This window comes from Furipterus horrens, unplaced genomic scaffold (genome assembly GCF_987537825.1).
Source record: "Furipterus horrens unplaced genomic scaffold, mFurHor1.1.pri manual_scaffold_1, whole genome shotgun sequence".
Lineage (NCBI taxonomy): Eukaryota > Metazoa > Chordata > Mammalia > Chiroptera > Furipteridae > Furipterus > Furipterus horrens.
This window is the reverse complement of record NW_028327171.1, coordinates 145230628-145256177: the sequence shown is the minus strand read 5'-3', so window position 1 is coordinate 145256177 and position 25550 is coordinate 145230628. Positions and strand designations below refer to the sequence as shown.

The 25550-nt window shown below is 37.6% G+C and overlaps 1 pseudogene; it reads left to right on the top strand.

The window, feature by feature from the left end:
* The first annotated feature begins 12460 nt into the window (after positions 1-12460).
* On the top strand, positions 12461-13660 carry LOC150022007 (isocitrate dehydrogenase [NADP] cytoplasmic pseudogene; annotated as a pseudogene).
* Positions 13661-25550: the final 11890 nt, after the last annotated feature.

Below are 25550 nucleotides of genomic sequence, written 5' to 3'. Positions count from 1 at the left end.
TCTATATTCACCTTTTCTCTCTATCTTGCAACTTTATATCATGTTTTAATCTCCTAATCTTTTTTATAACATATAATTTAAAAAAGAATTTTAATCCAGTCCCATCTCTTCTACCTCCCCTTCTTCTTTCGTTCTCTCTCCTACCCTTCTCTTCTCTACTTTCTCTCTCTCTTTCCTCTCTCCCTTCCTGTCTTGCTATTTTCTACTCTGTACTTTTATCCTTAAAAAATTCTCTCTCAATCTATTTCCTACCTTCTAACCTCCCCAGCCCTCTCTTTCAATTTCTGGCTGTCTGTCTACCTGGATGTCTGTTGTGTCTACCCTACCTCCCACGCTAATCATATAGTATATACCGATTATATAATCCTAATACTATACACTTCCACTTTCACACTCCACACTGTAACCCTCCCCTCCTTTTCAAACAGACAGTGTAAGTGTTAATTGCTCTCTTACATAACCTTGATCCCAATTGCTAATATTAATACTCTATCAACTTCCAGCTCAAAAATTACCCTTCCTTCATTTAAAACAACTCCTTTCTGTTTCTCCTACGAAATAAGAGTCCCAGTATCTCCACAAGTATATTAACACGGGCTCATTTGCAGCCTATAGTGGGATTGTATTTGGGGGAGACATTGGAGGGTGTGGGTTTCTTGCCTGGGTTGTGTAATTATGTTTTAGCAGCACCTTCACAAAAGATCTCAAGACAAGGTGGGCAGAGTGACTCTCAATCAACTAACCAGAGAAAAAGATCCACCAAAAAGTAGCTGAAATACAACCAGACAGATTAAAGAAATATCATCAAGGACAACACAGACGGAGATCCAGGAGGGCGGAGGAGTAAGTGGAAGCAACACTAACCCCCTCCCAGGACCAGCCAGTGCTGACTCAGCCCCAGTACAGCAGACAGACCATCCCCCTCCAAGTGGTGTCATACTAAGGGGAAATAAAAGCCCTGCCTACAGGAATTAAGTTGCCACACCCACGGTCCTTAAGCCTGACGGCTGATCACAGATTGAGTATAGTAACAACTAAAGAAGAGAGACAAAGGCAGTAGATCCCTGGAAGTCTCCAACAGGCTGCCTAGGGCCAGTCTGGTACATGATCTGACGCTACCAGAGGCAGATCCAGGAAGAACTGATCATTCTAAGAAGCACCAACAAACAAAAGGAATCACAAAAATGGGGAGACAGAGAAACAACCCCCCATCAAAAGGAAAGGTAGAATCCCCAGAAAGAGTGCTAAATGAAATAGAGGGGAGCAAAATATCAGATACAGAATTTAAAACATGGATTATGGAGAAGCTAAATGAGCTCAGCGGAAACTACAAAGAACTCCAGGGAAACTACAAAGAACTCCAGAAAAACTACAGTGAACTCCAGAAGAACTATAAGGAACTTACTGAGAATTATACCAGCATCAAAAAGGACATGGAAGCTATCAATAAGAGCCAGGAGGAAATGAAGAATACAATCTCTGAATTGAAGAACACAGTAGAAGGAATTAAAAGCAGGCTAGAGGAAGCAGAAGATCGGATCAGCGAGCTGGAGGACAACGTACACAAAAACTCCCAGACAATGCAACAAAATGAAAAAAGACTGAACAAGACTGAAGAGGTTCTAAGACAGCTGCAGGACAACATGAAACGTAACAATATCCATATCATTGGAATTCCAGAAGGAGAAGAAGAAGAGCAAGGGATAGAAAACCTCTTTGAAAAACTAATGACAGAAAACTTCCCTCACATGAGGAGAGAAAGAGTCACGCAAATCCAGGAGGCACAGAGGGTCCCAATAAAGATGAACCCCAACAGGCCCACCTCAAGACACATCATAATTAAAATGGCAACATCCAAAGACAAAGAAAGAATCCTAAAAGCAGCACGAGGGAAACAACTAATAACATACAAGGGAGCTCCAATGAGGCTATCCTCAGATTTCTCAGCAGAAACACTACAAGCCTGAAGGGAATGGCAAAAAATATTCCAAGCAATGAAAAACAAAGGCCTACAACCAAGAATACTCTACCCAGCAAGGCTCTCATTCAAAATGGAAGGCGAAATAAGGAGTTTCTCAGACAAAGGAAGACTAAAAGAATACATCTCCACCAAACCAGCAATGCAAGAGATGCTAAAGGGTCTGCTCTAAGAAGATAAAGAAACAGAGAGAAACAGAGAAGAACACGAGTACAAAGGGGGAAAATGACAATGAATAAGTACTTGTCAGTAATAACCTTAAACATAAATGGATTAAATGCTCCAGTTAAAAGACATAGGGTAGCTGAATGGATTAGAAAGAATGACCCACATATATGCTGTCTACAAGAGACCCACCTTAGAACAAAAGATCTACACAGACTGAAAGTAAAGGGATGGAAAAATGTATTCCAAGCAAATGGACATGAAAAAAAAGCCGGGGTAGCAATACTTATATCAGACAAAACAGATTTCACAGCAAAGTCCATAAAAAGAGACAAAGAAGGGCATTTCATAATACTTAAGGGAAAAATCCATCAAGAAGATATAACCCTTATAAATATATATGCACCCAACTTAGGAGCACCCAAATATGTAAGGAAAATTTTGAAAGACTCCAAGAAAGATATAGGCAGCAACACACTCATCGTAGGGGACTTTAACACCCCATTGTCAACAATGGACAGATCTTCAAAGCAAAGAAACACCAAAGATATTGAGGCACTGAACAACACTATAGATCAAATGGACTGAGTCGATATATATAGAAGTTTACACCCCAAAGCAGCAAAATATACATATTTCTCAAGTGCACATGGAACATTTTCAAAGATAGACCACATGGTAGGACACAAAACAAGCCTCAATAAATTCAAGAAAATTGAAATTATATCAAGCATCTTCTCAGATCACAATGCCTTAAAATTGGAAATCAACCTCAAGGAAAAAACTCAAAAACATTCAAACTCATGGAGAATGAATAACATGCTATTAAATAATGAATGGGTTAACAATGACATCAAGGAAGAAATCAAAAAGTTCCTGAAAACCAATGATAATGAACACACAACAACCCAAAACCTATGTGATACAGCGAAAGCAGTCTTAAGAGGAAAGTTCATAGCAATACAAGCCTACCTAAAAAAGCTAGAAGAATCTCTAATAAAAAATTTAACCCTACAGCTACAAGAACTAGAGGAAGAACAACAAGCAAAACCCAGATCAAGTAGAAGGAAGGAAATCATCAAGATCAGAGCAGAATTAAATGAGATAGAGTCTAAAGTAACAATTCAAAAGATCAACAAGAGTAGGAGCTGGTTCTTTGAAAAGATAAACAAAATTGACAAGCCTTTAGCCAGGCTCATCAAGAAAAAAAGAGAGAGAACCCAAATAAATAAAATCAGAAATGAAAGAGGAGAAATCACAACTGATACCACAGAAATACAAAGAATTATAAGACATTATTATGAACAACTGTATGGCAAGAAATTTGACAACCTAGAGGAAATGGACAGATTCCTGGAAAACTATAGTCTGCCCAAACTGAATCAAGAAGAAGCAGAAAGTCTGAATAGACCAATAACAGCTAGCGAAATTGAAGCAGTAATAAAAAAACTCCCAGCACACAAAAGCCCAGGACCAGATGGCTTCACAAGTGAATTCTACAAAACATTTAGGAAAGAACTAACTCCTATCCTCCTCAGACTATTCCAAAAGATACAAGAAGAGGGAAGACTCCCAAACTCGTTCTATGAAGCCAGTATAACCCTAATTCCAAAACCAGGTCAAGACACAACAAAGAAAGAAAACTACAGACCAATATCACTGATGAACATAGATGCTAAAATCCTCAACAAAATATTGGCAAACCGGATCCAGCAACACATTAGAAAGATCATACACCACGATCAAGTAGGATTCATCCCAGGGATGCAAGGATGGTTTAATATTCGCAAATCAATAAACGTGATACACCACATAAACAAAATGAAAGACAAAAACCACATGATCATATCAATAGATGCGGAAAAAGCATTTGATAAAGTACAACACCCATTTATGATAAAAACTCAGCAAAATGGGAATAGAGGGAGCATACCTCAACATAATAAAGGCCATATATGAGAAACCTGAAGCCAACATCATACTCAATGGGCAAAAACTGAGAGCATTCCCCTGAGATCAGGAACAAGACAAGGATGTCCGCTCTCTCCACTCCTATTCAACATAGTCTTGGAAGTTCTAGCCACAGCAATCAGACAAGAAAGAGAAATAAAAGGCATCCAAATTGGAAAAGAGGAAGTAAAACTGTCATTATTTGCAGATGACATGATAGTGTACATAGAAAATTCTTTAGACTCCACAAAAAAACTACTCAATCTAATAAGTGAATTCGGCAAAATAGCAGGATACAAAGTCAATATTAATAAATCGAAAGCATTTTTATACACCAACAATAAAAACTCAGAGATAGAAACTGAAAGAAAAATCCCATTTACCATAGCAACAAGAAAAATAAAATACCTAGGAATAAACTTAACCAAAGAGGTAAAAGACCTGTACACAGAAAACTACATAACACTGAAGAAAGAAATTAAAGAAGATACAAATAAATGGAAGCGTATACCATGCTCATGGATGGGAAGAATCAACATCATTAAAATGTCCATACTACCCAAAGCAATTTATAGATTCAATGCAATCCCTATTAAAATACCAGCAACATATTTCACAGACCTAGAACAAATACTTCAAAAATTTATATGGAACCAAAAAAGAGCCCGAATAGCCACAGCAATTTTGAGGCAGAACACAGTAGGAGGAATCACAATACCCGATATCAAACTATACTACAAGGCCACGGTAATCAAAACAGTCTGGTACTGGCATAAAAACAGACATATAGATCAATGGAACAGAATAGAGAGCCCAGAAATAAGCCCAGGTTCATATGGTCAACTAATATTTGACAAAGGGGGAAAGAACATCAAATGGAGTGAAAAGAGCCTCTTCAACAAATGGTGTTGGGAGAACTGGACAGGGACATGCAAAAAAATGAAACTAGACCACCAGCTCACACCACACACCAGAATAAGCTCAAAATGGATCAAAGACTTAAATGTAAGCCGTGACACCATAAAAGTCCTAGAGGAAAAAATAGGCAGGAAAATTTCAGATATCCCACGTAGCAACATTTTCACTGATATATCTCCTAAGGCAAGGGAAATAAAGGAAAGAATAAACAAATGGGACTACATCAAACTAAAAAGTTTCTGCTCAGCTAGAGAAAACATCAGCAAGATGCAAAGGAAACCAACCATATGGGAAAATATATTCGCCAATGACATCTCAGACAAGGGATTGATCTCCAAAATATATAAAGAACTCATACGACTCAACACCAAGAAGACAGACAACCCAATTAAAAAATGGGCAAAGGACCTGAACAAACACTTCTCCAAAGAAGACATACAGAGGGCCCATAGACATATGAAAGTATGCTCAACATCACTAGCCATCAGAGAGATGCAAATTAAAACCACAATGAGATACCACCTCACACCAGTCAAAATGGCAATCATCAACAAATCAACAAACAACTTGTGCTGGAGAGGATGCGGAGAAACGGGAACCCTGGTGCATTGCTGGTGGGAATGCAGATTGGTGCAGCCACTGTGGAAAACAGTTTGGAATTTCCTTAAAAAACTAAAAATGGAACTGCCTTTTGAACCAGCAATTCCATTGCTAGGATTATATCCAAAAAATCCCGAAACACCAATTCAAAAGAACCTATGCACTCCAATGTTCATAGCAGCACTATTTACAATAGCCAAGTGCTGGAAACAACCTAAATGCCCATCTGTAGATGAGTGGATCAAAAAACTGTGGTACATTTACACAATGGAATTCTATGTAGCAGAAAGAAAGAAGGAACTTCTACCATTTGCAACAACATGGATGGAACTAGAGAAAATTATGCTTAGTGAAATAAGCCAGGCAACAAAAGAAAAATACCTTATGCTGTCACCTATTACAGGAAACTAATGAACAACACAAACAAATGAGCAAAATTGAACCAGAGGTATGTAAACAAGAAATAGACTAACAGTAACAAGGGGGGCGGGGGGGAGGAAAAGAAAGGTGTAAGGGGATGGGTCAAGTTAAAAAAAATATATATATATGAATGACCCACAGACAGGTGCAACTGAGTGGGGACTAAATGTGGGGGAGGGGAGGGACAGGGTGCAGGGAAACAAGAGGGCTAAAAAAGTGGGACAACTGTAATGGAAAAACAAACAAAAATTTTTTAGTGGGGGAAAAATGAAAATATGAAGAATGGAAATGCCAGTTCAGTGAATATTAGGACAAAGATTTTCCTTCACGTTGTATATTTTTCTCCCTATTTGATCCCTCCAGAGTTTGGCATTCTAAACAAGTAAGTAATGACATAAGTTCCTTTGCATAGAACTAATAAGACCAGTTGTCAACAGAGGTTCATTTTTTTTTTTTTTTTTTTTTTTTTGACCAAGTCTTTGACTGGAATGTCAAGCCTAAAGGAAACATACTCGGGCTCAGATTGTTACCAGAAAGCCCTGAGGAACTGGGAATGACTTTCAAAGGTAATAAAAGCCCGTGAGATAAAAGGCCTGGTACCATGGTTGGTTGTGCGGTCCACAGCAATCTTTCCAGGGAAGGAACGAAGGTTGTTTTCCTGAAAGATGGCTAGAAGGAACCTTAAGGCACAAGGAAAGACCAGAAAGACTTGGAAAAAACAGGTGTGTACAGGCAAGGATGAATGCCAGATATGTGGCACAGCTTCTGTGCCCTGAAGAACAGACTGAAGGTCACCCCAAATATTCCTTGGGTAAGTTCCAGCAAAGCAGAACTAAAGATCATAAGTGATCATTTGCTGCTCTTGTTATGTTTATGCAAACGAACAGGATAAATTAAAAATGGACTTAATGTAGTCCCTTTAAAGACAAGGAGGGTAACCTTAGGGAGAAAAATTATTATTCAAGGAAAATCACAATGATCAGTAGTAGAGTATAAAACAGGGCAACTAACCGTCTTAAAAGTTTCTTCTCCAGATTTAGAGACTTGTTTGCGGGTTATGTTACATAAATTAACACGTGTTTTTTGTTTTCAAAGGACATAAGCCAATGATCGCATTACCTGAGTGATTATCTGTACGCATAAGCCTCACTTAACCCTCTCTGCAGCGCTGCCTGCTGAGACTCAACGGTTTGGCTGAACTAAATGGCTGGGTTGGGGAAGAATGGGGTGGTCTGTGGGCTTCACTTTAAAACGGGTTTCTCTTTTCTATCCTAATGGCTTGGACAGAAAAGGCCCAGAGGTCTGAGACGGGGAAAAACCTAAACTATTTACCTCAGCCCAAACTAAGTATAATGGGCAAAAGGGTTTTGGACAGGCGAGATGTGCCTAGCACACCTTCTTACAAAGAAGCTTTTTTTTTTTTTTTTTTCCCTAATATGGAACATTGAAAAATTAATCCCTGCCTTTTGTCATCTAGTAGTTATGGATTGAATGATGTCTTTTAACCCTTTTCGCCAAATCTGTTGCCCCCAGAACACAACAAGGACACCAGCCTGTTAAACCAAGCACGCCGTTGACCGGAGACAGCCAACTGACCTGGAGTCTGCACGATCCTTCCCCATGTGGGAAGGCCACCCTCCCCTCCACACCCCCACTCTTATTAGGGTTTTCTGGACCCAAGGGTAGGTAGGACGACGACCATGTCCAGCTTGAAGCAGCTAGAGGAGCTTGAGACCTTCGCCCATTGTCCTTTACAAGATTACAAAGGGTCCTAATATTTGAGAGGGGGGGGATAGTTAATTTTTACGAACCAGGGGTATGGACTTGGGGGGGATTGCTGGGGGAGGGGGGTGCTGGGTGGAGGGGAACAAGGGGGAGAAAATTGGAACTGTTGTAACAATATAATCAATAAAAAAGCATTAAAAAAAAGAAAGAGAGGGAGAAACATCATGTGTGGTTGCCTCTCACATGCCCCAAACTGGGGACCAGGCCCTCAACCCAGGCATGTGCCCTGACTGGGAATTGAACCAGCGATGCTTTGGTTCAAAGGCTAGAGCTCAATCCACTGAGTCACACCAGCCAGGGCCCTGGACCACATTTTAAATAGCATTATGTCAGAGCAGTCCAATCTAAAAGAATTTTCTATAATACAAATGTTGCACACCTGAGCTTGAAAGATTAAAACCAAAGTATATTTTCTGATCACAATGGCATGAAATTAGAAACCAATGGAAGACAATTTGGAAAATTCACAAATACATGGAAATTAAATGGCACACTTATAAATAATCAATATGTCAAAAAAAATCACAAGAAAAATTAGAAAATATTTTAAGACAAATGAAAATGAAAACATAACACACAAAAACTTACAGTATGCAGTGAAAGCAATGCCAGGAGAGAAACATGTCAAATCAATACCATAATCATCCACCTTAAGAAACTAGAAAAAGGACAAACTAAACCCAAAGGAAGAAGATAGAACAGAGATAAAGAAACAGAGAACCAAAAAACAAGAGAAAAATCAACAAAGACAGAAGCTGATATTATAAGAAAACAACGAAGTTGACAAAACTTTAGCTTAAAAAGCGAGAATAGTTACTAAAATCAGAAATAAAATCAGAGACATCACTACTGACTTTATATAAATAAAAATGATTATAGACAATACTAAGAACAATTGTATGCCAACATATTAAATAGCTGAGATGAAATGAATAAATTCCTAGAAATAAATATACTACGAAAGTGACTGAAGAAATAGAAAATCTAAATATATCAACAACTAATAAAAGGATAAAATCAATAATAAGAAGTGTCTAATAAAAAGTGCTGGACCAGATGGTTTCACTGGTGAATTCTACCAAATGTTTAAAAAAGAACACCAATCCTTCTTAAGCTCTTCCAAAAAATAGAAGAAGAGAGAACACTCTGTAACTCATTTCTGTGAGACCATTATACCCTGATAATAAAGATATATAAAGAAAATCATAGAAAAATAAATATAAACGCAACAACCATCAACAACATATTAGAAAATCAAATCCAGAATTTAAATGGATTACAAATGATGGCTAGCCAGTAGGATTTAACATTGAAATGCACGAGTGGCTCAACATATAAATACATCATAGTAATAAAACAAAGAAGAAACCAAAATTTAATCTCAATAGATGCAAAAAAGCAAATGACAAAACAGTATAAAAAATGTTAAAGGGTCTTCTTTAAGAATAAGAAGAAATAAAAGGGACATAGTGAAAAGAATAAAATAGGAATAAATATGTCTATCAATAATCACTTTAGATATAAATGGCTGAAATGTTCCAATAAAAAGATAGAGGGTAGACAAATAGATAAGAAAACAAGATCCACATATATGCTGTGTACAAAAAACCCACCTCAGAACAAAAGATATACACAGATTAAAAAAATATGCTCTGGCTGGTGTGGCTCAGTGGACTGAGTTCCAGCCTGCGAACCAAAGGGTTGCTGGTTCAATTCCCAGTCAGGGAACACGCCTGGGCTGTGGGTGCCTGAGAGGCAACTACACACTGGTGTTTCTCTCTCTCTCTTTCTCCCTCTCATTCCCTCTCTCTAAAAATACATAAAACCATTAAATAAATAAATATATGAAAAAAGAAATTTCATGTAAATTAAAATTTAAAAAAGGCTGGAGTAGCAACACTTAATCCAACAAAAATAGACTTTAAAACAAATGGTATAGTAAGGACAAAGAATGACATTACATAATGATAAAGGGGGCAAGCCAACAAGAGGATAAAACTCTTGTAAAAATTTATGTACCCAGCATAGGAGCACCTAAATATATAAAACAAATACTGATGGACATACAAGGAGAGATTGACACTATTACACTCATAGTAGATTTTAACACCCATTGACATCAATGAATAGATCTTTCAGACAAAAAACAACAAAGAAACAGTGGCCTTAAATGACACACTAGATCAGATAAATTTAATTGATTTAACTGATATCTTCAGAGTATTTCACTTCAAAGCAGCAGAATATTAGCTTCTTTGCAAGTGCGTATGGCACATTTTCTAGGTTAAACTACATGTTAAGACATAAACCAAGTCTCAATAAATTTAAGAAGATAGAAATCATATCAAGCATCTTCTCTGACCATAATGATATGAAACTAGAAATCAATCACAAGAAAAAAGAAAACAAAACTGAAAAACACACAGAGACAGGGAGGCTAAATAACATGCTACTAAACAATAAATGGGTTAACAATGATATCAAGGAAGAAATCAAAAGATACCTTGAAACATATGAAAATGACAACACAACTCAAAAACTATGGGACACAGCAGCAGTCCTAAGGGGGAAATTCATAGCATTACAGGCCTACTTCAAGAAACAAGAAAAATCTCAAATAAACAATTGAACTTTATACTTTAAGGATATGAAAAAAGAATAAGCCAAACCCAAACTGAGTAGAAGAAAGGAAATAACAAAGATCAATGTAGAAATAAATGAACTGGAGTCTAAAAAAAAAATACAGGAGATTAATGAAACCAAGAGCTGTTTCTTTTGAAATATGAATAGGATTGAGAAACCTTTAACCAGAGTCACTGAGAGAAAGAGAGAAAGAGAAAAGCGACAAAGTACCCAAGTAAATAAGATCAGAAATGAAAGAGAATAACTGATACCTATAAAGGATTCTAAGATAATATTATGAACAACTATATGCCAACAGATTGGACAATCTGGACGAAAGTATCAAAATAAATTCCTAGAAACATACAACCATTCAAAAATGAATCATAAGATTAAGAAAACCTGAGTAGACCGATTACAACTAAAAAAATTGAACCAATAATCATAAACTGCCAACAAACAAACTCCTGGACCAGACAGCTTCACAGGTGAATTTTACCAAAGAGTCAAAGAAGAACTAACACCTATCCTTCTCAAACTATTCCAAAAAAATCCAAGAGAAGAGATGACTCCCAAGCTTATTTTATGAGGTCACTATTATCCTAATTCCAAAACCAAGTAAAGATGCTACAGATAAAGATAATTATATGCCAATATCCCTGAAGAACACAGATGCTAAAATCATCAACAAAATATTAGCAAACTTGATCAGAAATACTTTAAAAAGATCACACACCATAATCAAGTGAGAATTATTCTGGGCATGCAAGGCTGGTGCAAAAGCCGCAAATCAATAAATGCGATACACCACATAAACAAAATGAGGGATAAAAATCACATGATCTAACCAACAGATGCAGAAAAGGCATTTGATAAAAATTCCGCACCATTTATGATAAACAACTCTCAGCAAAGTGAGAATAGAGGGAACATACCCCAATGTAACAAAGACCATATAGGACAAATTCATGACTAACATCATACTCAATGGGCAAAAACTACAAGTGCTTCCCTTATGACTGTGAACAAGACAGGGATGTTCACTTTCACCACTCTTATTCAAGATAGTACTGGAAATCTGAATCATAGCAATCAGACAAGAAGAAGAAATAAAAGGCATCCAAATTGGAAAGGAAGAAGTAAAACTGTTTTATTTGCAGATGACATGATACCGTATATAGTGAACCCAAAAAGACTTTACCAAAAAACTACTAGAACTAGTTCAGTAAAGTAGGAGGATACAAAATAAATATCCATAAATTAGAAGCATTTTTATACACCAAAAATGAACTATCAGAAAAGGAAACTAAGAAAACATTCCAATTTACAACTGCCTCAAAAAAATTAAGTAAAATACCTAGGAATAAATTTAACAAATGATGTAAAAGACCAGTACTTGGAAAATTAAAAGACAGTGAAGAAAGAAACTGAAGAAGATACAAATAAGCGGAAACATATACTGTGCTCATGGGTAGGAAGAATTAACATCATTAAAATGTCCCAAAGCAATCTATAGTTAAAGCAATTCCTATCAAGATACTAATAGTGTATTTCACTGAAATAGAAAAAAAATAGGATAAAAATTTATATGGAACCACAAAATCCCCTAAATAGCAACAGCAATCTCAAGAAAAAAGAACAAAGTTGGAGAAATCATGCTACCTGATATCAACCTATACTACAAGGTCATAGTCATCAGAAGAGCTGGCATTCACATAAAAACAGACATATATAGCAGGTAACCGCAGGCCGTGGGGGTGGCACCGGACCCTGACTTTTGGGGAGGCTCTAGTCTGCCAGTAGTTGTAACAGGGGAAAGGAAGAAAGCACAGGTCTTGGGTATGGAGAGAGGAACTTAGCGACAAGTTCTGGTCGCAAGGAAGGGAAAAAGAAATCCAAAAGATAAACTGCATTCAGCTGAATATACAAGACTGAAAGAAGTTGAAGTGATTTGAAGTTGATTCGCCGTGGTTTATTGAAGTCAAAATTCCTCAAAAAATCCGTGGTGGTTCTGTGGTAGAGACACAAGGAGACGAAATGACACAAATCATTTGGGAATTGAATAAAGAAAAAGTCATTTTTCCCTATGTGGAATTGGACCTTCACAGCTATGATTTAGGCATAGAACATTGGGACGCCACCAACAACCAGGTCACCAAGGACGCCGCAGAGGCGATAAAGAAGTACAACATTGGTGTCAAGTGTGCAACCATCACCCACGACAAGAAGAGGGTTGAGGAGTTCAAGTTGAAACAAATGTGGAAGTCACCAAACGGTCCATCCAAAATATTCTGGGTGGTACTATCTTCAGGGAAGCTATTATCTGCAAAAATATCCCCTGGCTTGTGAGTGGTTGGGTAAAACCCATCATCATAGGTCGCCATGCTTATGAGGATCAATACAGAGCATCTGTTTTTGTTGTCCCTGGGCCTGGAAAAGTAGAGATAACCTACACACCAAGTGATGGATCCCAAAAAAGGACGTACCTGGTACATAACTTTGAAGAGGGTGGTGTCATTGCCATGGGGATATACAATGAAGATAAGTCAATCCAAGATTTTGCACACAGCTCTTTCCAGAAAGCTCTGTCTAAAAGCTGGCCTTTGTATCTAAGCACTAAAAACACTATTCTGAAGAAATATGATGGACGTTTTAAAGACATCTTTCAGGAGATATATGACAAGCAGTACACACCCCAGTTTGAAGCCCAGAAGATCTGGTACGAGCATAGCCTCATTGGTGACATGGTGGCCCAAGCAATGAAGTCAGAGGGTGGCTTCATCTGGGCCTGCAAAAACTACGACAGCAACGTCCAGTCAGACTCTGTGGCCCAAGGTTATGGTTCTCTTGGCATGATGGCCAGTGTGCTGGTTTGTCCAGATGGCAAGACGGTAGAAGCAGAGGCTGTCCATGGGACAGTAACATGTCACTACCGCATGTACCAAAAGGGACAGGAGACATCTACCAGTCCCGTTGCTTCCATTTTTGACTGGACCAGAGGGTTGGCCCACAGGGTTAAGCTTGACAACAATAAAGATATGGGCTTCTTTGCAAAGGCTTTGGAAGAAGTCTGTGTTGAGACCATTGAGGCTGGCTTCATGACCAAGGACTTGTATAAAAGGTTTACCCAATGTGCAGCGTTCTGACTACTTGAATACATTTGAGTTCACGGACAAACTCAGAGAAAATTTGAAGATAAAACTAGCTCAGGCCAAACTTTAAGGTCATTCCTTGGTTTAGGAGGACAGATGCTTTTTGGTAACTAGGCCCACTGGTTTACATTTTTCTATATAACACTCAAGGGAAGGGCAAAATCAATCTTGCAATTTGTTTGGAAGTCAGAGTTTATCTTTTCTATAAGTTTATAGCCTTTGTCTTATACATACAGTTATGCCACTTATAGAATGTGGCTGGGGACTTTTTAAATTTAAATTTTACTTTCTACTAGTAGCTTAGGAATTACTTTAGTGCTGATTCATACTCACTGTCAATTTTTCTCATGTTCCCATGTAAATGACTAAAATGAAGAGAGCTCGAGAATAGAACTATAGCCATAGTTTTGGTCCCTAATATTGTGTAAAGTAGAAATTGGCTCCCTTCCCCACTTTCCACTGCCTGGGCCCTGGGTGCTGTGGGTGCAACTGGTGTCTCATTGTGTGAGGTACAGGTGTACCTTAAACTTGCGCAAGAATTGGAATGAAGAACATGGGCGCAACTAAAACATGTGGAAGACACAGCAGTCATTTGTGTAAAGAGCTCTAACTGAATGTTTCAAAATGTTAAATATTTTTGAGGCCACTGGAGAGTTTGGAATACAGAACAAATACTACCTGGGGGTTTGTCCTCTGTGTCTGTCTTCTCCTACTGGCCATCTCTGGCCTAAGTATTATGCTACCCTGAACAGCATGTTCTATTCAAGTGCAATAATACAAGCTGCACTTTTTTTGGACTTCCGGCCTGTTTTATTTCCTTTATACAAATGTGATTTTTCAGAAGTTGATTATAAACACTATTCTGGTCTGTGCTTCATCTAAACTTTTATTCATTGTAATTAAACTTAAGTACTAATGAAAAAAATAAACAGACATATAGATCAACAGAATAAAATAGAGAGCCCAGATATGAACCCATTCCTGTATGGTCAATTAATATTTTTTAAAGGATGGAAGAACATATAATGGGGTAAAGACAGTCTATTCAATAAATGGCATTGAGAATATCGGACAGATAACGTGCAAGAAAATGAAACTCTACCACCTCCTTACATGATACACAAGAATAAACTCAAGATGTATTATAGCCTCTTAATGTTAAAATCAAAATCCTAGAAGAAAACATAGGCAGTAAAATCTCAAATATTTAATATAGCAGTATTTTTTTCTTATATATTGCTTGGGCAAGGGAACAAAAAGAAAAAATAAACAAATGGGACTACATCAAATTAAAGTTTTTTTCAGATCAAATTAAACCATCAACAAATAAAAAGACAACCCACTATATGGGAGAAAATATTCACCAATGAAACATCTGATAAGGGATTAATATCCAAAATTCATAAAGAACCTACAAAAATCAACACCAAAAAAACAAACAATCCAATTAAAAAATAGGCAAAGGACCTGAACAGACACTTCTCCTGTGAAGACAATCAGATGGCCAATAGGCATAAGAAAAGATGCTCAACATCACTAGCCATCAGAGAGATGCAAATTAAGACCACAATAAGAAATCACCACACACCTGTCAAAATGGTTATCATCAATAAATCAAGAAACAACAAATGTTTGTGAGGATGTGGAGAAAGGGAACATACTGTAGGTGTGAATGCTGATTGGTATAGCCACTGTGGAAAGCAGTATGTAGTTTCCTCAAAAAATTAAAACTGGTATTGCCTTATGACCTAGCAAATTCATTTCTGGGAATATATCCAAACAAATCTGCCCTGGCAGGGTGACTCAGTTGCTTGGAGTGTCATCCCATACATCAGAAGGTGGCAGGTTCCTTGCCTGGTTTGGGTGCATATTTGAGGCAACTGATTGATGTTTCTCTCTCACATCAATGTTTTTCTCACATAGATCATTCTCTCTCTCCCCACCCTTTCTCTCTAAAATCAATAAACATATCCTTGGCAGTGGATTAAAAAAAAGAAAAATAAATCTGAAACACTAATTCAAAAGAATATACTCACCCCTATGTTTATTGCAGCCTTATTTACAATAGCCAAGATCTGGAATCTGCCCAAGTGCCTATCAGTAGATGAGTGGATAAAAAAGCTGTAACATGTTTACACAATGAAATACCACTCAGCCATAAAAAAAGAAGAAATCTTAACCTCAGCAACAGCATGGATGGACCTGGAGAAGATTACGCTAAGTGAAATAAGTCAGCCAGAGAAAGACAAGTACCATATAATTTCACTCATATGTGGAATCTAATGAACAAAATGAACAAACAAAATAGAAACAGACTCATAGACACAAAAAGACTGACAGTGCCAGTGAGGGAACAGGGTTGGGGGGTTGGGTGAAAAATGTGAAGGGATTAAGCAAAAAACAAACAAACGAAACCTCATAGATGCAGACAACAAACAGTATGGTGATTACCAGCGGTGAAGGGGGTAGGGGAGGTTAGAAGAGGGTAAAAAGGGGATGAATGGTGATGGAATGAGACTTGACTTGGGGTGGTGAACACACAACACAATATACAGATGATGTATTATAGAATTGTACACCTGAAAACTATGTAATTCTATTAACCAATGTCACCTCAATAAATTCAATTACAAAAACAAATCTTGAAATTCTCCAGAAAAAAATTATTAGAGCTAATGAGTTTAGCAAGATCAATATACAAAAAGCAGTTGTATTTCTAAATACTAGCAATAAACAAAGCAAAGAGGAAATTTAAAAAAAATTCTATCATTTACAATATCTTCAGAAGGAATAAAATAATTAGAAATAAATTTAACTAAGAAGTTCAAGAGGACTGGTAAATGAAAAATACAAAACACTGTTTAAAAAAATTAAAGAAGACATATATAAAAGGGAAAAACATCCCATGTGGGTGGGTTGCAAAGTTAACATTAAGACAGCAATAATATGACTCCTTGAGAAGATGGCAGTGTAGGCAGATGTGGCTTGCCTTTTCTCACAATCACATCAAAATTAAAGCTAAAATATAGAACACCCATCAGCAAGAACTGTCAGAAATCAAGTTGAATGGAAGTCTGACAACTACGAAATTAAAGAAACCACATCAATTGAAATGGGTAGAAGAGGTGCAAAGGTGGAACAGCTTGGTCTCTCACCCATGTGTGGTGGATAAAAATTCAGGAGGGACATCTCAGGAGTAGGGAGTCCCAGGCCCACACCAGGCCTCTCAGCCCAGGGTTCCAGTGCCAGGAATATAAGCCCCCACAACTTCTGGCTGCAAAAAACCAGCAGGGATTAAGTCAGTGGAAGAAACTGCTGGAGCCCTAAGCAGTTCCTCTTAAAGAACCCACACATGGACTCACCTACTCAGACTCACTCCCTCTGAGCTTCAGCACTGGGGTAGCAGCTTGAAAGGCACCAGTGGCATACAGGGAGGAACTGAAGAGTTTGCCATTTAGGCGAGCAGAGGCCTACTGTCTCTTTTTTGAACTCTCTTCCCATAGAGTCAGGAAGCTGGTGCCTTAACTAAGACTCCATCAATCTGGCTAACACTGTTTGACCTGCCTTGGAGATCCCCAAAGACTCTGCCCCACACAATTTACGGGCCCACCCAAGCTGCTTTTCCATATGAATGTCTGGTCTTGGCCCATGATTCACAAATTCCTAAATCCTATCAAACAAGCAACAGCTGGCCTCAGTGAGCTCCAGGCCAAGCACTACCAGCCAAGAGCTTAGATTCACAGCTTGACTTTGTCTGGGGATCTCCAAGCCCAGCACAAGTAGCAGCTGTCTAAGATTGCTTTATAGCTCAGGCAGGGTGGCCCCAGACAAAACACAGGTGGGGGCTGACCTTGCTGTGCACCGCCTGGGAAACCCCAGGGCCAGAGCACCCAGTGGACAGCTACAGATCACATTGGGGCACCAACACCTTGCCCCTGCACAGTTGATCCTCCACAAAGGACGGAGGTTGGTGATGAGTGGTCACAGCCAGTCCTTGCAGCTGACTGGCCTGGGTAAATCCCTCCCATTGATCCGTCAACAGCAACCAAGACTCAACTACAAGAGGAGGGTGAACTGAGCCCACATGAAAGGTGCACCTCAAGTACCTAGTCTGGGTGGTAGGGGAGGCTGTGCCATTGGACCCTACAAGACACCTACTACATTAGGCCACACTACCATGACATGGAGTCATTCAGTTCTATCTAATACACGGAAACAAAGCGAGGCTGTCAAATTGAGGAGGCAAAGAAATATGGTCCAAATGAAAAACAGAACAAAATCCCAGAAAAAGAACTAAAGGAAACAGAGATAGCCAACCTGTCAGATGCAGAGTTCAATACACTGGTGATCAGGATGCTCAGAGAAATTATTGAGTACAGCCACAAAATAAAGGAAGAAGTGAAGATTATCAAAGTGAAAGAAATAAAAATATACAGGGAACCAACAGTGATGAGAAAGAAACCAGGATTCAAATCAATGATTTGGAACAAAGCAAAAAAATAAACATTCACCCAGAACAGAAAGAAGAAACAAGAACTAAAAAAAAAAAAAAAAAAAAAAATGAGGAGAGGATTAGGAACAACTGGGACAAATTTAAACATACCAACATCTGAATCACAGGGGTGCCAGAAGGAGGAGAGGAAGAGCAAGAAATCGAAAACTTATTTGAAAAAATAATGGAAAAAAAAACTTCCCTAATTTGGCAAAGGAAATAAGACATACAAGTCCAGGAAGCACAGAGAGTCCCAAACAGGTTGGACACAAAGAGGACCACACCACAACACATCATAATTAAAATGCTAAAGGTTAAAGATAAAGAGAGAATCCTAAAAGCAAGAGAAAAGAAGAGAGTTACTTACAAAAGAATTCCCATAAGACTAACAGCTGATTTCTCAAAATACACTTTGCAGGCAAGAAGGAACTGGCAAGAAATATTCAATGTGATGAAAAGCAAGGAACAACAACCAAGATTACTCTATCCAGCAAAGCTATCATTTAGAATGGAAGGGCAGATAACGTGCTTCCCAGACACGGTAAAGCTAAAGGAGTTCATCATCACCAAGCCATTATTATATGAAATTCTAAAGGGACTTATTTAAGAAAAAGAAGATCATAACTATGAACATTAAAATGGCAACAACTCACAACTATCAACAACTGCATCTAAAATATAAAAACAAAATCCAACTAAGCAAACAATTGAACAGGAACATAATCATAGGTATGGGAATCATTTGGAGGGTTATCAGCTGGGAGGGGGACGGGAAAGAAAGAGGGAAATGGTGCAGGGATTAACATAATTGGTAGAAATGAAATAGACAAGAGGAAGTTAAGAATACTAAAGGGAAGGGTGAAGCCAAAGAACTTACATGCATGACCCACGGACGAGAACTAAGGGGGAAGGAATTGCTGGAGGTAAGGGGTGTGCTGGGCAGATGTGGGCAAAAATGGAAAAATTGGGACAATTGTAACAGCATAATCAATAAAATTATGCTAAAAAAATGACAGCAATAATCCTCAAATTAATCCTCAGATTCAATGCAATCTCTGTGAAAATTCCAATAGCCTTTTGTTTTTGTTTTTTACAGAAATTGAGAATCTGATTCCAAAAATCATATGAAAATGTAAAAGATCCTGAATAGCCAAAATAATCTTAGAAATAAAAAAGATGGTCACTCACACTGAGATGTCCAAAATGGCTATCATCAATAAATCAACAAATAACAAATGCTGGCGAGAATGTGAAGAAAGGGGAAACATGACACACTGTTCGTGGGATTATAAATTAGTGCATCTATAATGGAGAACATGGAGATACCTCAAAAAATTAAAAATAGAGTTGCCACATGACCTCACATGCCACATGATTTCTAGCTTAGGAGAGCTAAGATGCTTTTCAATTTGGGGGTACAAAGCACTGGACTGCTGAGAACCGGTGCATATACCACTGTCTCCTCCATCCACATTCTAGGCAGTCAATCTGTCACATCTGTTACCAGAAACATGCAGCAACCACAGGAAAATGCTTCTTTCTTGCCATCTCCCCAGAACACGGTCAACTTTACTTTTGCTGCTGGTACCACCTCTTGGACCCTAACATCATTAATGAAATCTTGTTCCTGTGGTTCCCCTGCCTCACCCCTTGACCCGGAGTTCAGTGTTCACTGTTCAGAGCACTGGCAGTGTTTTCTTAGACTAGGCTAAGACTTCACGTCTAATGAGTGTACCACCCCAGCATCCCAGACTGAGACAGGGTAATTTTTCAGAAGTTTCCCTTATACTCACCCTGACCAAGTTATCACTTCTCTTCTAGGAGGAGCAAAGTTGTATGTATATTCAGGCCCTCCGGGGGATTTGTGAACCACGGAGAGTTCCATCTGAGAAGATTCACTCCTCTACATTTTTTCTACTTTTATCCTTTTCTCTTTCAAAGGTTTATGTATCCCTTGTCTTTCTCTGAAAAAGTTATGGTACCTTAACCTTACTTTTGAATATGCTGTTCCTTTTCTCTGGATAACCTCGCCCCTCTCCATCCTCCAACTCTAAACTAGCAAACTGTTCTTCATTCTTCAAGTCAGTCTTCCTATGAAGACTTTCCTATAATGCCCCGAGTAAGTTTGGGTATTCCTTTTCTCAGTTCCTATTTTCGTAACTACCCTCTCCTCCACTAAAACATCTGCTAGGTTAAAATTGTTGATTCTCAATATATAGGAGGATACAGTACATATCCTAAGTAAGTTATAAATTCTTCAAGGGCAGAGGTTATGCCTTACTCATCTTCATAACTTCAGCACCTAATATATAGTAAGCACTTAATAAATCACTTACTAAATAAATTAGTTAAAGAAGAAAAAAAGGTCTACCAGGAGCCACAACATAGTTAAAATTTATTGAGTCCTACTGAGACCTTCTCAAGGACCAGGCACTGTGCCAATCGCTCTGAATGCATTTTCTCTCTGAATCTTCCTAAAAACCCCTAGAGGTCTGCAGAGTTAATATCCCCGCTCTTTGAGTAGGTAAAAGGATGCATAGAGAAACTGAGTATTTCAAGATTTGAACTCAAATTCTGATCAAAATTCATGCTCCTATGTATTTTATACTTCAAAGAGAAAAGATCAATTGGTATCAGGATTGCTTCACAAGAGGATATTTAAACATTTAAGTTGGGAGTTATCTACAGTATCTTAGTGGATGCTGCCCTGTGAGACTTTCTAAAATAAATACCACATGCACGAGATCTTGCAAGCAAGCAATGGTTTCTCTAGTCATGCTGCTTTTGTACCTCAGATCCTAGTACCTGTCATTCTCTTAGATAATAGGCCCTTACCATTTTATCAGTCTATAGAATTCTAATCCCTACTTCAAAACATTGCTAGAGTATTACTATGGACTTGAGGTTTCTCTGCCAGAGGAGATATTTTCATCGCTGTAAGAGGTTTCTGTTTCTCACAATTCGTTTATTAACATACATTTCTAGATGATATTATATTTATTTGCATGTCCATTTTCCCTGTTCACTGAGTTTTCTCAAAGACAGCCCCTTTCTTACTCACCTTTGCACCCCTAGTACTTGTGTATCACAAAATGACAAAAATATTGAGATGTTTATTAAAAATATTTGCTAACTGAAATTCTGTGTTTTCCAGTTTGGCCTCTGGTAGGTTTGAAGCACATATTATCTGCCCCCTAACCCTGGCCAAGCAGGATGTGAAAAACATCCAGATTTGTCATTGTCCATGTTCTTTCCTTTTTAAAACTTCCTTTTTGTCCATACAAAATGTATTCCATTCCTTTTGGCTACAGAGCCCTTACTTCAATCCACATTTGTCTGACTTTTGCAAAGCCCATGGTCTTACTGACAATACATCTAGGATATGCACCTATTATGGTTTAGGTTAGATTTTAAAGTACAAATAAAAACAAAGCAAGCACTTCATAGACATTAAAAGTAAAGAAATAACTACCTTATTTGATGATAAAAGATCAATGTGTGTGCCACTAAGAAGGAAATTTATTCTGCTTGAGGAGGGTTAGGATGAGTTGGCAGGAAGTGCCATATGAGTTGGGACTTGTACTAAAATTATGTTAGGTTGGGTGAGTGGGGGAGGGGAGCAATTAAGGCAGGAGGCATTGTACAGAAGACAACACATCTGGAAAAGCAAGGAGACCTGAAGAAGTACAACATAATGTTGAAGAGGAAGCAGTCTGGTAAGCTGCAAGAAGATATAAGGGATAAAGTAACAGAAGATGAGTTGGAGTTCTAAATTGAGGTAAAATAGTAAAGATAAAGGGTGTACATGACAGACATGAAATAAGATTTTATATATTTTATATAAGCCACGATGCAAGGACCCTCTAAAAGGCTTTTAATCAGGGTAGTGACACATGTAAATAAACTATATTTATGCTTGAGAACTCAGCAAAAGAATATAAACTAGAGAGAAAGCCAGAGGCAGATAAATTAACTAAGGAGAATACTTACTGTCATTGCCTAGTCAAAGAATGAGTTAAGGAAGCAGCAATAGGCATAACATGAAGATAAAACTGAAGTGACTTGGGTGTTACAGGGTTATGAAGGGGACAAATTCTATAGGATCTGATGACTTGCTGCCTATGGTGGTAAAGGAAGGTGTGGCAGAGTCTGTGATATTTCTAACTTGGGGAATTGGGGTGAACAGAAAGGACACCATCCAAGAGAGTAAATTTAAGTAGAAGAATGGTTTGTGGGAGATGCTAATGAATTTAATTATATAAATGCTGATTTTAAGGACCTCTGGGACATACTGTTAACCACTTAGCCTAGGACCTTATTTTATGTTGTCAAATTAATTCGATGTGTAGACTTCTCAATCAATGAGAAAATATTTGAAGATCTTGTAATTTATTTCCTTCACAACATCACTAGTGCATAGAAAGCCTTCATTAAAACAACAAACCTTTGGTGAACTGATCTGATTTGTATGGAATTTGATTGTGTACATATATTAAGACACAATTTTATTATCCATTCTAGAATTAAGGAGCAAAAGTCCTCAAAATTTCTAGATTGCTATGTACAAAGAATCCTAATACTTGGTAGCATAAAGGCAACAGAGACAAAAATGACATTTCTTTTTTACATTATTAGTAGCTAGAGTCTATTTTCCCCTTTATCCCTTAGTTTATCAGATTTTATCCTGTAATAATTAGTCTCCAGGCTACTTGAGAAAGTGACCTAATCCAAGTTCAGTATTTTTTTATCCACCAATCAGAACACTGCAGTGTCAGATATTGACTCTGCCACATAATGTTATGACCTTGAGCAAGTTATAAAAGTAGACCCTTAGTTTAAATCTGTAGAAAAGGAAAACAAGACTTATCTTACAAATAAGGATTAAATGCTATATATATGTGTCTGTAACTATGCCTGGCATATAATAAACAGGCAAGTTAATACCTTTTCTTCATGTATTCTCAATGAGTGGAGAGAGAAATCTACATTGTTTTTTCAAATATTTTTTTAATATAAAGACTTTGGATATTATATTTTATAGTCATCTTCAAAGTTAGTAAAGAATAGTGGTTAAGAAGTCCAGTACTGATGTTAAACCTAACTTAAACTTTACTAGTCAGGTGAGTTAGGTTTAGTTCACCTAAATACATTTTCCCATCTATAAAATGGGGATAAAAATTGAACTTACTTTGAAGGTGATTGTGTAGATTAAATGACACATAAATTATGTATTTATTATGTATCAGTTAGTATCGCTAATTACAAAGTTAGCTACAATTATAACCATTAAAATCCATTTAAAACAGTTTGTATGCTTGTATGTTTGCACATATGTGTATGCCCTTGAGGGACACATGAAGAGGAAATCAAAGAGAGACAAGAAATTAAATTCAATACACTGAAAAATATACTATAAAAAAGTGGTACGTTCTTGTAGAAAAAATTAAGTTTTAGTCAAAAATAAAACACAGTGAGAAAATCACAAACTAAGTTTTAATCTTCATACAATATCTAAACTATTTTATGCAAATGTAGATTATCACAGGATACATTGAAAATATTTTATAGGGTATTTTTATGTATCATCCAGAAATAAGGGCCTCAGGAATAACAGATTTTACATAATAATAATTACTGAATTTTCATCTGCTTTTAAGAAAGAAATACACAGTTGAATATTAACAGGTCCTTTTATTTTACCAATAAGTAATATAACAATAGCACATGTATTTTTCCCCACACAAAAATATTTCTGACTTACCCATTTATCATCTTATTATTTTTCCCTCTGACCCTGGCTGGTTTGGCTCAGTGGATTGAGCGTCGGCCTGCGAGCTAAGTGTCGCTGGTTCGATCTTCCAGTCAGGGCACATCAGAGAAGGAAAACTCTGACTCCAAAAAACCTCCGCTGCCTTGCAGCATACCTCTTCAGGGGAAAGGCTAAGGGAGTAAACCCCCGACAGAAAATCCGGAGCCGGAGTCCCTAAGGCGGTTTGACGTTGTAGTCAACACCGGCAACTCCTGCGGCGCACCTGAAACCAAGCTGTATTGACTCCGTCTTTCCCTTGGACCCTTCAGCTGCGAAGAGAGGGGGGGTCTGCTGCATGGGCAACAGCAGACCCTCCATATCACCCTGCCCAGGCTCTGTAGCTTCAGCTTCACTGGAGAGGACACTCCAGCGACATCGCAATATGTCGATTCAACACAGGAGGAGACAGATACCGTGTCACTCCCGAGTCGGACTGCACAGCCATTCTCGGCGGTGCAGATAGACTCTTAAGAAGCTACACCATCATCTCTCGAGACGGACGGCTGCCGACCGACCGATTTTTCCCTCTGAGCAATAAAAATTCTTTCCTGAGCAATTTATATTATTTTACCTGGTCTCCCTTAACTCCCGGCAATATGTCTGATGAGAAAGTCGACTAAAATATATGGTATAATTCTTACTGAGGTAATTTTTTCTTCTGCATTTAAACAAAGTCTTGAGAGTACTAAACTTATAACCTGTCTTTCAGTGCCATGGTACAAAAATGTGTATGCACTAATACTAAATAGTTCAGCTATGTGCACATATTAGCTATTAATTCAGATTCAATAATTTGAAATGAGATAATGGCATGACCTATTAGTCTAAATTTAAACCCTGAATTTATCTATAAAGGAAAACAACAAAAATAAATAAAGATCATAATGATATTTGGAAGGAACTGTTTGATCAGATTTTACATACTATTTTCAAGCAGTCTCTAAACTGTTTTTGAAGCATTGATCTACATACCACCACTTAATATGTAAATTATAAATAAGGCTGAATCATTCAGATATAGAGATTACTCTTCTTAAAGATAGTGCATATCACATTTGAAGTAAAGCTGCATATATTTTAAAACAATTCTGTAAGTCATGCTTTTCCTAAATTCACACTGAATTCAATCTTAATTATTTTGTGTTGGCAGTATTTTCAACAACCTACCATTGGATATACCCGTATGAGATCTATTAAAGTCTTGAGTAACTGTAGATACATTTTTAAGAGAAAATAAGTATATTTTAACTAAGACTAGAAAGATGTTACATTTATCCTAATTTGTATGTCATATATACCCACAGTCCCAGGATATAAAATGTTCCTCATAACATTTCTTTTCATTAAAATAATGCTCAACACAGTAAAAATAACTGCATTTCTTTATGATCCTGGTGAACATTTCATTATCATTAATGGCAGCTAATTGATATTTAGTAGGTAACTAACACATAGTTAAGTATCATTAAAAATTTAGTTTCTAGGCCAGGGGCAGAACAGGTATAAAGTTCTAGAGCAGTGATTTTCAAACTTCAGTAGTCAACAGAAGAAACATGTGGGAATGCTTGTTAAAATATGGATTCCAGAACTAAGGTCATGGATATTCTAACACAGGAAGTTTGAGGTATATAGTCCAGTACTCTGCATTTTAACAAGCAC